Below are 12,376 nucleotides of genomic sequence, written 5' to 3'. Positions count from 1 at the left end.
TTATCACTGCAAACAAAATTTCTTCCGAAATAGGAAAGATAATAGCAGAGAAGAGATGTCAAGTATCAGGACGTAAACATTAAATTTTTCTTGTTCTTTTCTATATATATATATATATATGTTTATTATTGTATTATTCGAAATAAACCTTGTTTATTTCGAATAATACAATAATACAATAATAATTCTTGAAGTTAAACCTTGTTTGTTTGGCCCAAGTGTACCTATGAGTTTGACATCCCTGTATTAGTGTTTGTATGCGCGTATGTTCCTCGTACTGTGGAAACTCCGCGGTATCAATTTGAACACCTAGTTCCACCCCGAAATCTGCGTCTGGAAGCCCGTATTTTGAGTTTCGAAATTGTTTTTGATATATCTCATATTATGTAGAAACTTAATGAATTTCTGCTTAACAAATTCAGCGACTTGAAAGCGGGCAGCGGCAAAACTGCTCACTATAATGCAGTTTTCTCTCTAGCTCGCCATTTTGTTGCCATTTAGTAAAATATAAGATAATTATCTTTCAGTTTTGGTCAAGAGCCACTATTAATTAATCGACTATTAAAAAGCAGTGTGTTGCCACTGGCGAAAATAAAATATTGTTATATTCCACGCGCCAGTGTGTCGCCATTCGCCAAAGTTTAAGTTATTTAATATTCAAATGTTATCTCTTTATCAATAATTAACAAACCACGTGTTTTGGCCTCCTCGGTGATTGCGGTGATTTGTGCCCAGAGGGCGCACCGCACAAAGAGTTAGTTGCGTTACAGAACGTAAGGGAAGCGGACACGCCAAAATGTCGGGCGTATTACCGCTAATTGAGGTAATTGCATCGTATCTGTCAGGTGGCAGAAAACTAGTATGATGTATCAATTCACATGCCAGGTGGCAGAATATGTCTATCATGTACATGCCAGGAGGCATAACGCTTGTAAACATGCCAGGTGGCATACGACTTGTAAATAAATTGTAAGTAAATGTACAGTAAAATATCTTGGTGCAATAGATCAAGGAACAAGCATCAACAACCTTCTGATCATTTGGATACGTACATTTTTTTCTGGTGACACCGGACTTGATTTGTGGAGATGAAGAATGGACGAAGAAAATTAGTGAGTTCATGACTGAAAAGCCAGGATTTAACGCGAAGAAATTCGTGGTAGGCCCTTTTTCATTTTTCCAGTTTTGAATAGAATTGTTGAATAAAAATCTTAATGATTATTATAGTTGATAGAATCTAATGTTAAAATGGAGGTTATGAATAAGGCAAAGAAGTTGCGTACGGTGACGCGTAACTTAACTACCAAGTTGATGAGTAAAATAGATTCTGCATTGTTAGAAGAGGGTGAAACCGCGGATGAGAAATTAAAAGAATTACTCGAAATGTTACTTGAAAAATCGCAGTTGTTGAAACAATACGATTCTGAGATTGAAAAACTTATAATTACGGAACAGGAGTTGGAAACAGAAGTAATTTCCGCGCAGGAATATCAGGAAAGAATTATAAGTTTTAAATGTAAAAATTCAGGAAAAATTAAGAAAAAACGCGTGTAAAGTTGAATCTAGAAATTCTAGTGGGGAAACTATATCTCCGAAGTTGAAAACTTGTGAAGTTAATACTTTAAAATTGCCAAAATTAACGATTACAAAATATTACGGTGATCCTTGTTCTTGGCTTGAATTCTGGAATCAGTTTAGTAATTCCATTCACCAAAACGAAAGTCTCAGTTCGGTTGACAAGTTTTGTTATTTAAAATCGCTTTTGGGAGGTTTAGCTTTAAATGCTATTAGTGGATTAACATTTACTAGTGAAAACTATACGGTGGCTGTTGATATACTAAAAAACCGTTTCGGCAGAGATGACCTGCTAATTAATGCGCATATGAATAAATTGTTGAGTTTAGAACCTGTAAAATATTCCGGAAATACGGCTTCTTTGAGGAAGCTTTATGACGATATAGAAATACAAATAAGGAATTTAAATTCTTTAAATGTTACTAGTGGTTCTTATGGACATTTATTATCCCCTATTTTGTTAAAGTTAATACCCCAGAATTTAACTCTAGAATTCACTAGGAAAAGAAGTGATAAACAAAATTTCGATGTTAATGAACTACTAACGTTCTTGAAAACGGAAGTGGAATGTAGGGAAACATCAATGATGTTAGCGCGTTCTAAGAATTTTGATGTAAATGAAACATCAATACGAAACAAAAGTTCCCATTAAGGTTATCAAAATAAATCTTACATGCATTCTAAAAGAAATGATTACAGTACGAATAAGCAAGGTGCTTCGGTATTAAGTAGTCAAAGCGAAACTCCCTCTAAATACTTTCAAAAATCACATTTTAATCCAAATCGAAAGTTCTCTACCCCGCCTAAGAAACAGAATCAAAATGTCTGCATATTTTGTTTATCTGCTTGTCATATGAATCATGATTGCGCACTTGATTTAAAGGCTCGCCGAAAGGCATTTATGGATCGAGGTTTATGTTTTATTTGCTTTTCGAAAGGGCATCCAAGGCGTTTCTGTGCTCATAAAGATGAAAAATGCAGACTGTGCAATGTCCAAGGTTTACATAATTCGTTAATATGTGACGCCGCATCGAAAGGTTTAGCGACGGATACTTCCAATCAGACAAAACAAACGCCAATCCCTGAAGCTTCTCTTTCGCTCTCATGTAATGAAAATAATAACAAAATTAAACTACCGACTTCCGTTCTTTTACAGACGTTTTCGGCAACAGTTAGGTGTAAAGGGGGGAACGAAAAGGAATTACGTTGTATGCTAGATTCAGGGTCAACAAAGTCATTCATCTTACGAGAAGTGGTTGATTCACTGGGGTTGAAAATTATTAATAAAGAAGCGCTTATTATTTTCACATTTAGATGCAAAGATGCAAAAGAGCGCTTCTATGATATCGTAGAAATCGTATTGCAAAATGTAAGCCATCCCAGTAAAAAGATAAAAATTAACGCAATAGTTTGTGATTCTATAACACTAGGGCAAGTAAAAGTTCCTTCTCGGTGGATACGAAAGATGGCGTTTGAGAAGGGAATAGAATTAGCAGATGCTGGTACGAGTGACGAAATTCAAGTATTAATAGGTTCGGATTATATTTGGGAAATTTTAGGAGAACGAAACGTGAAGATTTGTAAAAAATTAGTCGCAACAGAAAGCACTTTCGGTTTTGTGATTCAAGGCAAGGATGAAGGATCGAAGTGTAAGGAAGCAAGAGTTAACCATATAACTGTTGTAAATGAGGACTTAGATTATGAAAGAGTTAAAAAATTATGGGAATTAGAAGCAATTGGGATAAGTTCGGATAAAGAAATATCTCTATCAGATAAAGAAATTTTAGAGTCATTTGAACGAAATACAACTTACAAGAGTAAAAGGTATGAAACTCGATTATTGTGGAAAGAGGGTGTTGAAGGTTTAAATAACAATTATGAAATCGCGAAACAGCGTTTACTATTTTTAAATAATAAGTTTCAGAAAAATAGCGAGCTATATTTAAAATATAATGAGATAATTAATGAACACTTGAGTGATGGTATAGTGGAACGGGTAGATACGTATTTAAATAGTAATTTGAAAACGGGGTATTACATGCCTCATCACGCGGTAGTGCGCGAGCAGAAGGATTCTACAAAGGTTCGAATAGTTTTTGACGCTTCTTCTAAAAGTAAGGGAAATTTATCACTTAATGATTGTTTGGAAAGCGGACCTAATTTAAATCCTGATTTGCTAAAGATTATCATTAAATTCAGGGTACATTCAATTGCGTTTTGTGCCGACATTCAGAGTGCATTTTTAGAGGTAGGCTTAGCTAAAGAAGATAAAGATTTTTTAAAGTTTTTGTGGATAAATGAAGAAGGGTCAAATCTCGATCACAGTAATCCCAACTTACAAGTTCTTCAACACAATCGAGTTCCTTTCGGGGTCAAGTGCTCACCTTATTTATTAACAGCTACAGTAAGACTGCATTTAAAAAAGTATGAAGATGCCTACGAAGAGGCATGCAGTATGTTAAAAGAGCTTTACGTAGATGATTTAATTTCTGGGACAGTTAATGTAGCAAAGGCCTTACATTTAAGCAAGGACATGATTTTCATTCTTAGCGAGGCCAGTATGAATTTACGTAGATGGGTTTCAAACTCACCTGAGCTGAATGAACTATGGAAACTTAATGGAATTGACTCTCGTGAAACATCTGAAGACTCTTTGGTACCGTTGAAAGTTTTAGGTCTTATCTGGGACAATGTCAATGATAATTTGAAAATAGATGTATCTCAGTTTGAGAAGTTACAAAATAACAAAGTAACTAAACGCATCATTTTAGCAGCATGTGGTATGCTCTTTGATCCCTTAGAAATTATGAATCCATTTACTGTTCGAATTAAACTCTTAATGCAAACTATGTGGGAAAAGGGTATTCAATGGGACGAAAGTGTTCCCCTTGATACAGAATTAATATTTCAGGAATGATTTAAAAGAAGTTGAAAAAATAAAGTTTTTCGAAATTCCCAGTCAGTTCTTCAGTGATATGTGTTGGAAGTTTATAGAAGTTCACATATTTTCTGATGCCAGTCCCAAGTGTTATGGTGCCGTAGCATATTTTAGATTTAAGAAGAAAAATAAATGTAAAACAAGTTTCATAATGTCGAAATCCCGTTTGGCTCCATTAAAAAGGGTAACACTCCCTAGGCTTGAACTTTTGGGAACATTAATTTCTGCAAGATTAGTTTCGTATTTGCAATCGATATTTCCGCAGTTGGATAAGGGAAATATGTTTTACTGGACTGATTCCCAAATTTGCATTCACTGGATCAAGGGATCTGCCAACGAGTGGAAACAATTTGTTAGAAATCGTGTGGTAGAAATCAAGGAGAAAACAATTTTAAACAGTTGGTACTTTTGCAGTGGGAAGACAAACCCTGCTGATAAACTTACGAGGGGGATGGATGCTGAAGCTCTAATTAATGACAGTGATTGGTTTTCTGGGCCACCCTGGCTTTCAGAAGTAGATATTCGACATCACATAAACGAAATGAATACCGAAGCTGACTTGCAAAACGTTAGTGAAGAACGAAAATGTGTTATTTTGAAAACACTTGTGGAATCTACAGAACCGTTACTAAATCTTGAACTGTACGGAAAATTAAACAAAGTACTGTGAATAATGGCTTATGTTCTGCGCTTCGTGAACAACTGTAAATCCGCTCGTGAAAAGCAATATGGTGTGCTTACCGCCTATGAGTTACGGAAGGCTTCAGAATTTATTATAAGAAATGTTCAACTTAATGAATTTTCAGAAGAAATTAAGGCTTTAAAGATAGAACAACCGATTAAAACTAAAATCAAAATCATTTCACTTAATCCATTTCTAGATGAAAACGAAATTTTAAGAGTAGGAGGTAGATTAAGAAACGCAGAAATTACCAGAGAAAGTAAACATCCCATTATATTGCCAAATAATAATCACTTCACAAAATTAATAATACAGCATTATCACGAAAAACATTTACACGGAGGGTTGCATTTAATGTTATCCTCAATAAGACAGAAATACTGGATAATAAGTGCAAAGAATGAAATTAAAAAATGCATTTGGAAATGCATAAAATGTTGCAGAGTACGAGCAGTAACATCTATTCAATTAATGGGAGAACTACCTGCGAGTAGAGTGATTCCAAGTAGAACCTTTTCAAAGGTTGTCATTGATTATGCCGGCCCATTTTCTGTGAAAATGAAAAGGGGAAGAGGTATAAAACCAATTAAATGTTATATCTGTATTTTCGTTTGTTTAGCTACAAAGGCTATCCATTTAGAGATTGCTAGCGACTTATCAAGTGAAGCATTCCTAGCTGCTCTAAAACGATTTGCTTCGAGGAGAGGAAAACCTCAAGAAATAAGAAGTGATTGTGGAACTAATTTTATAGGTTCAAATAAAATCCTGAAGGAAGCAGTTTCATCTGTCCAGTCAACCTCAGAATTTCAAAGGTGGTTAGCAAATGAAAACATAAGGTAGATATTCAACCCGCCAGCTGCTCCACATCATGCTGGTATATGGGAGGCTGCTGTTAGATCTATGAAGCTGCATCTAAAGAAATGTGTTGGAACTCAAATTTTGACTTATGAAAAGTTTCTAACCGTAATTGCACAAATTGAAGCATGCTTAAATTCGAGGCCAATAACACCGGTCTCCAGTGATCCCAATCATTTGACAGCTTTGACTCCTGGACACTTTATTATAGGGACTTCTTTAACAGCTGTTCCGGAACAAGATTTAACCGAAGTACGAGTGCCTCCATTGCAAAGATGGCAACTAACACAGCAGATGTTCCAAGGGTTTTGGAAGCGGTGGTCTAAAGAGTACCTGTGCCAACTACAGCAGCGTAGCAAATGGAGACAGCCTAGCAGAAATATTCGTCTAAATGACTTGGTTCTCATTAAAGAAGATAATATGCCTTCATTACGTTGGAAACTCGGGCGAGTAATAGAAGTGTTTCCTGGAAGAGACAATAATGTCCGAGTGGTTAGACTAAAAACTGTGCACGGGGACATTAAACGTCCTATTACCAAACTGTGTCTTTTACCAGTTGAAGAACATTAACTTAAGTGTTTGTTTCATATTGAATATGTTTTATTATTATTTTCATTTCTTATTGTACTAATAATTTTATTTGTTTGTTCTAGTTTAACCCTCATAGTTAACGTTTCAGTATAGTAAGCTATAAGATGTTTTGCTAGAAGATTGGTAAGTGTAACATGTAATTTTATACTTTTTGAAGGTTTTTGTATGTTTTCAGTTTCTATATTTTTCATTTACTTGTTTGCATATATTGAAGATTGTATTAAGATGAATGTAATTCATCGGGGGGGGGGAGGATATTTTGGCCTCCTCGGTGATTGCGGTGATTTGTGCCCAGAGGGCGCACCGCACAAAGAGTTAGTTGCGTTACAGAACGTAAGGGAAGCGGACACGCCAAAATGTCGGGCGTATTACCGCTAATTGAGGTAATTGCATCGTATCTGTCAGGTGGCAGAAAACTAGTATGATGTATCAATTCACATGCCAGGTGGCAGAATATGTCTATCATGTACATGCCAGGAGGCATAATGCTTGTAAACATGCCAGGTGGCATACGACTTGTAAATAAATTGTAAGTAAATGTACAGTAAAATATCTTGGTGCAATAGATCAAGGAACAAACATCAACAACCTTCTGATCATTTGGATACGTACATTTTTTTCTGGTGACACCGGACTTGATTTGTGGAGATGAAGAATGGACGAAGAAAATTAGTGAGTTCATGACTGAAAAGCCAGGATTTAACGCGAAGAAATTCGTGGTAGGCCCTTTTTCATTTTTCCAGTTTTGAATAGAATTGTTGAATAAAAATCTTAATGATTATTATAGTTGATAGAATCTAATGTTAAAATGGAGGTTATGAATAAGGCAAAGAAGTTGCGTACGGTGACGCGTAACTTAACTACCAAGTTGATGAGTAAAATAGATTCTGCATTGTTAGAAGAGGGTGAAACCGCGGATGAGAAATTAAAAGAATTACTCGAAATGTTACTTGAAAAATCGCAGTTGTTGAAACAATACGATTCTGAGATTGAAAAACTTATAATTACGGAACAGGAGTTGGAAACAGAAGTAATTTCCGCGCAGGAATATCAGGAAAGAATTATAAGTTTTAAATGTAAAAATTCAGGAAAAATTAAGAAAAAACGCGTGTAAAGTTGAATCTAGAAATTCTAGTGGGGAAACTATATCTCCGAAGTTGAAAACTTGTGAAGTTAATACTTTAAAATTGCCAAAATTAACGATTACAAAATATTACGGTGATCCTTGTTCTTGGCTTGAATTCTGGAATCAGTTTAGTAATTCCATTCACCAAAACGAAAGTCTCAGTTCGGTTGACAAGTTTTGTTATTTAAAATCGCTTTTGGGAGGTTTAGCTTTAAATGCTATTAGTGGATTAACATTTACTAGTGAAAACTATACGGTGGCTGTTGATATACTAAAAAACCGTTTCGGCAGAGATGACCTGCTAATTAATGCGCATATGAATAAATTGTTGAGTTTAGAACCTGTAAAATATTCCGGAAATACGGCTTCTTTGAGGAAGCTTTATGACGATATAGAAATACAAATAAGGAATTTAAATTCTTTAAATGTTACTAGTGGTTCTTATGGACATTTATTATCCCCTATTTTGTTAAAGTTAATACCCGAGAATTTAACTCTAGAATTCACTAGGAAAAGAAGTGATAAACAAAATTTCGATGTTAATGAACTACTAACGTTCTTGAAAACGGAAGTGGAATGTAGGGAAACATCAATGATGTTAGCGCGTTCTAAGAATTTTGATGTAAATGAAACATCAATACGAAACAAAAGTTCCCATTAAGGTTATCAAAATAAATCTTACATGCATTCTAAAAGAAATGATTACAGTACGAATAAGCAAGGTGCTTCGGTATTAAGTAGTCAAAGCGAAACTCCCTCTAAATACTTTCAAAAATCACATTTTAATCCAAATCGAAAGTTCTCTACCCCGCCTAAGAAACAGAATCAAAATGTCTGCATATTTTGTTTATCTGCTTGTCATATGAATCATGATTGCGCACTTGATTTAAAGGCTCGCCGAAAGGCATTTATGGATCGAGGTTTATGTTTTATTTGCTTTTCGAAAGGGCATCCAAGGCGTTTCTGTGCTCATAAAGATGAAAAATGCAGACTGTGCAATGTCCAAGGTTTACATAATTCGTTAATATGTGACGCCGCATCGAAAGGTTTAGCGACGGATACTTCCAATCAGACAAAACAAACGCCAATCCCTGAAGCTTCTCTTTCGCTCTCATGTAATGAAAATAATAACAAAATTAAACTACCGACTTCCGTTCTTTTACAGACGTTTTCGGCAACAGTTAGGTGTAAAGGGGGGAACGAAAAGGAATTACGTTGTATGCTAGATTCAGGGTCAACAAAGTCATTCATCTTACGAGAAGTGGTTGATTCACTGGGGTTGAAAATTATTAATAAAGAAGCGCTTATTATTTTCACATTTAGATGCAAAGATGCAAAAGAGCGCTTCTATGATATCGTAGAAATCGTATTGCAAAATGTAAGCCATCCCAGTAAAAAGATAAAAATTAACGCAATAGTTTGTGATTCTATAACACTAGGGCAAGTAAAAGTTCCTTCTCGGTGGATACGAAAGATGGCGTTTGAGAAGGGAATAGAATTAGCAGATGCTGGTACGAGTGACGAAATTCAAGTATTAATAGGTTCGGATTATATTTGGGAAATTTTAGGAGAACGAAACGTGAAGATTTGTAAAAAATTAGTCGCAACAGAAAGCACTTTCGGTTTTGTGATTCAAGGCAAGGATGAAGGATCGAAGTGTAAGGAAGCAAGAGTTAACCATATAACTGTTGTAAATGAGGACTTAGATTATGAAAGAGTTAAAAAATTATGGGAATTAGAAGCAATTGGGATAAGTTCGGATAAAGAAATATCTCTATCAGATAAAGAAATTTTAGAGTCATTTGAACGAAATACAACTTACAAGAGTAAAAGGTATGAAACTCGATTATTGTGGAAAGAGGGTGTTGAAGGTTTAAATAACAATTATGAAATCGCGAAACAGCGTTTACTATTTTTAAATAATAAGTTTCAGAAAAATAGCGAGCTATATTTAAAATATAATGAGATAATTAATGAACACTTGAGTGATGGTATAGTGGAACGGGTAGATACGTATTTAAATAGTAATTTGAAAACGGGGTATTACATGCCTCATCACGCGGTAGTGCGCGAGCAGAAGGATTCTACAAAGGTTCGAATAGTTTTTGACGCTTCTTCTAAAAGTAAGGGAAATTTATCACTTAATGATTGTTTGGAAAGCGGACCTAATTTAAATCCTGATTTGCTAAAGATTATCATTAAATTCAGGGTACATTCAATTGCGTTTTGTGCCGACATTCAGAGTGCATTTTTAGAGGTAGGCTTAGCTAAAGAAGATAAAGATTTTTTAAAGTTTTTGTGGATAAATGAAGAAGGGTCAAATCTCGATCACAGTAATCCCAACTTACAAGTTCTTCAACACAATCGAGTTCCTTTCGGGGTCAAGTGCTCACCTTATTTATTAACAGCTACAGTAAGACTGCATTTAAAAAAGTATGAAGATGCCTACGAAGAGGCATGCAGTATGTTAAAAGAGCTTTACGTAGATGATTTAATTTCTGGGACAGTTAATGTAGCAAAGGCCTTACATTTAAGCAAGGACATGATTTTCATTCTTAGCGAGGCCAGTATGAATTTACGTAGATGGGTTTCAAACTCACCTGAGCTGAATGAACTATGGAAACTTAATGGAATTGACTCTCGTGAAACATCTGAAGACTCTTTGGTACCGTTGAAAGTTTTAGGTCTTATCTGGGACAATGTCAATGATAATTTGAAAATAGATGTATCTCAGTTTGAGAAGTTACAAAATAACAAAGTAACTAAACGCATCATTTTAGCAGCATGTGGTATGCTCTTTGATCCCTTAGAAATTATGAATCCATTTACTGTTCGAATTAAACTCTTAATGCAAACTATGTGGGAAAAGGGTATTCAATGGGACGAAAGTGTTCCCCTTGATACAGAATTAATATTTCAGGAATGATTTAAAAGAAGTTGAAAAAATAAAGTTTTTCGAAATTCCCAGTCAGTTCTTCAGTGATATGTGTTGGAAGTTTATAGAAGTTCACATATTTTCTGATGCCAGTCCCAAGTGTTATGGTGCCGTAGCATATTTTAGATTTAAGAAGAAAAATAAATGTAAAACAAGTTTCATAATGTCGAAATCCCGTTTGGCTCCATTAAAAAGGGTAACACTCCCTAGGCTTGAACTTTTGGGAACATTAATTTCTGCAAGATTAGTTTCGTATTTGCAATCGATATTTCCGCAGTTGGATAAGGGAAATATGTTTTACTGGACTGATTCCCAAATTTGCATTCACTGGATCAAGGGATCTGCCAACGAGTGGAAACAATTTGTTAGAAATCGTGTGGTAGAAATCAAGGAGAAAACAATTTTAAACAGTTGGTACTTTTGCAGTGGGAAGACAAACCCTGCTGATAAACTTACGAGGGGGATGGATGCTGAAGCTCTAATTAATGACAGTGATTGGTTTTCTGGGCCACCCTGGCTTTCAGAAGTAGATATTCGACATCACATAAACGAAATGAATACCGAAGCTGACTTGCAAAACGTTAGTGAAGAACGAAAATGTGTTATTTTGAAAACACTTGTGGAATCTACAGAACCGTTACTAAATCTTGAACTGTACGGAAAATTAAACAAAGTACTGTGAATAATGGCTTATGTTCTGCGCTTCGTGAACAACTGTAAATCCGCTCGTGAAAAGCAATATGGTGTGCTTACCGCCTATGAGTTACGGAAGGCTTCAGAATTTATTATAAGAAATGTTCAACTTAATGAATTTTCAGAAGAAATTAAGGCTTTAAAGATAGAACAACCGATTAAAACTAAAATCAAAATCATTTCACTTAATCCATTTCTAGATGAAAACGAAATTTTAAGAGTAGGAGGTAGATTAAGAAACGCAGAAATTACCAGAGAAAGTAAACATCCCATTATATTGCCAAATAATAATCACTTCACAAAATTAATAATACAGCATTATCACGAAAAACATTTACACGGAGGGTTGCATTTAATGTTATCCTCAATAAGACAGAAATACTGGATAATAAGTGCAAAGAATGAAATTAAAAAATGCATTTGGAAATGCATAAAATGTTGCAGAGTACGAGCAGTAACATCTATTCAATTAATGGGAGAACTACCTGCGAGTAGAGTGATTCCAAGTAGAACCTTTTCAAAGGTTGTCATTGATTATGCCGGCCCATTTTCTGTGAAAATGAAAAGGGGAAGAGGTATAAAACCAATTAAATGTTATATCTGTATTTTCGTTTGTTTAGCTACAAAGGCTATCCATTTAGAGATTGCTAGCGACTTATCAAGTGAAGCATTCCTAGCTGCTCTAAAACGATTTGCTTCGAGGAGAGGAAAACCTCAAGAAATAAGAAGTGATTGTGGAACTAATTTTATAGGTTCAAATAAAATCCTGAAGGAAGCAGTTTCATCTGTCCAGTCAACCTCAGAATTTCAAAGGTGGTTAGCAAATGAAAACATAAGGTAGATATTCAACCCGCCAGCTGCTCCACATCATGCTGGTATATGGGAGGCAGCTGTTAGATCTATGAAGCTGCATCTAAAGAAATGTGTTGGAACTCAAATTTTGACTTATGAAAAGTTTCTAACCGTAATTGCACAAATTGA

The 12,376-nt window shown here is 35.1% G+C and overlaps 2 protein-coding genes across 2 annotated transcripts in view; both read left to right on the top strand.

Moving 5' to 3' along the window:
* Positions 1 to 12,376, top strand: part of LOC118193164 (uncharacterized) — a 120,924-nt gene that overhangs the window by 16,374 nt on the left and 92,174 nt on the right. The gene's annotated exons all lie outside the window — the stretch shown is intronic.
* LOC146999272 (uncharacterized) overlaps positions 1 to 12,376 on the top strand; it is a 45,004-nt gene that overhangs the window by 21,903 nt on the left and 10,725 nt on the right. The window lies entirely within an intron of this gene.

Source organism: Stegodyphus dumicola, chromosome 1 (genome assembly GCF_044657685.1).
Source record: "Stegodyphus dumicola isolate Sdum_Otavi_A_Nest chromosome 1, ASM4465768v1".
Lineage (NCBI taxonomy): Eukaryota > Metazoa > Arthropoda > Arachnida > Araneae > Eresidae > Stegodyphus > Stegodyphus dumicola.
This window is presented reverse-complemented; position numbering and strand designations above follow the sequence as displayed.